General features: G+C 42.3%; 1 pseudogene; it reads right to left on the bottom strand.

Annotated features, from left to right (window-relative positions):
- LOC101663407 overlaps positions 1–194 on the bottom strand; it is a 7,559-nt pseudogene extending 7,365 nt beyond the window's left edge.
- Positions 195–1,642: the final 1,448 nt, after the last annotated feature.

Raw genomic sequence — 1,642 nt, 5'->3', positions numbered from 1 at the left:
TACCATAGGTTATTTCCAAATCTCTCTCTTTTTCATATAATTTTTGTAGATGGCAGGAATTATGTTTCTTATGCCTTGCACATAATGAATTTTTAAGTTTTAAAATAAGATAATTTAATTAAATTTGACTTGAATCAAAAGTATGTGAAGAGTATTCTAATTCTTGATTCATACTTTGGGCCTCCGGTACTCATGTTCTGAATGAGTGATAAAATAATAGTTCATTTTAGGATCAAATGTCTCATGCAGAATTGCACATTACTGGGCTTTTCCTTTTTAACTTGTGGAATCTGTCCTTTTCTGACGGACTTATTTCACTCAGCCAGAATGCTCCTTAATGTCCTGGACTGTGAGGCTTCGTCTCAAGTACTTGATACACATTATCAGGAGAGGCCGGTTCCCTGAAGGACATCCTGTCCTCAGACGAAGGACAGAGGAAAGAGGAAGCCCTCGGCTCGATGGGGTGACCCAGTGGCTACAACAACGGCCCAAACCAAATGACAACTGTGAGGATGGTGCAGGAGTGCGCAGTGTTCCTTCACTCTATGGAGGCGCACTGGGTCAGAACCCGCTTTGTGGTACTGGGAAACAGTGCCAGGGTGAGTCAACATGGAAAAAGTCGTCAATGTAATCCAACACATCAATAAAACAAAGGGGAAAACCTCACTGTCATATAAATTAATTGGAGAAAATGCATTTGACAAATTCAATATTCTTTCCTGATTAAAAAAAAACCCACAACAAAACAGGAACAGACAGGAAGTTTCTTGATACAATAAGGGGCATGTGTCTAAAACTAACTGCTGCCATTACTCTCACTGGAGAGAAGGTGAAAGGATTCCCCTTGCAAACGGGAACCAGACAAGGATGTCCTTTATCACCATTCCCATTTAATATTGTACTGGAAGTCTTACCCTGAGCTACAAGGCAAGAAAGGAAAATTAAAGGCCTCCAAATTGATATAGAAGAAGAAAAACTTTCTGTATTTGCACATTAAAATGATTTTATTCATAGAAACTCTCAAAAACTCAGCAAGAAAATTGTTGGAACTTATTGAAAGACTCAGTCAAGTGGAAAGATTTGAGATCAGCATGCAATGATCACATTCCTTTATGCTAGTTAACCCAGAGCTCTGAAAAGGAGATCCAGGAGACGATACCGTTTACAGTGCTGTTGTTGTTAGCACTGTTAGCACTGCCTATGGTAGTTACATAATCTGGTGTCAATTTGAGATGATTCTGCGTGAAGGGGTGGAGTCTGGCTGGTCAATCAAGATATAACCAATGAGATCTCTTGTGTGGGCATGGCCTTCTCCTGAGAATTCTGGGAACTCCAGGATTTCCTTCTTGGAGGCGGGAGACACTCTCTCTCTGGGCTCACTCCCTGGGAGACTTTGCAGCTGACAAGACACATGAAACTATGCTAGTGCCCGGAGCTGGAGAAGCCACATGGACCTACCCTGATGCAACCAGAGCCCTGGACCCGGAGAAGCCACAGAGAGACCCCTGCCAGCTTTTGGATGCTTACAACGCCACCGGAGCCAAAGACTTTCTACCCACTGACCTGTGATCATCCTGCATTCGGCATCATTGCATGTGTTTCATGAGTCTGAAGAGGACTTAATAGATTGGTATCAGACATA

This window comes from Echinops telfairi, unplaced genomic scaffold, assembly GCF_000313985.2.
Source record: "Echinops telfairi isolate 266 unplaced genomic scaffold, ASM31398v2 ScPeMD7_7457;HRSCAF=8495, whole genome shotgun sequence".
NCBI classification, from domain to species: Eukaryota; Metazoa; Chordata; class Mammalia; order Afrosoricida; family Tenrecidae; genus Echinops; species Echinops telfairi.
This window is presented reverse-complemented; position numbering and strand designations above follow the sequence as displayed.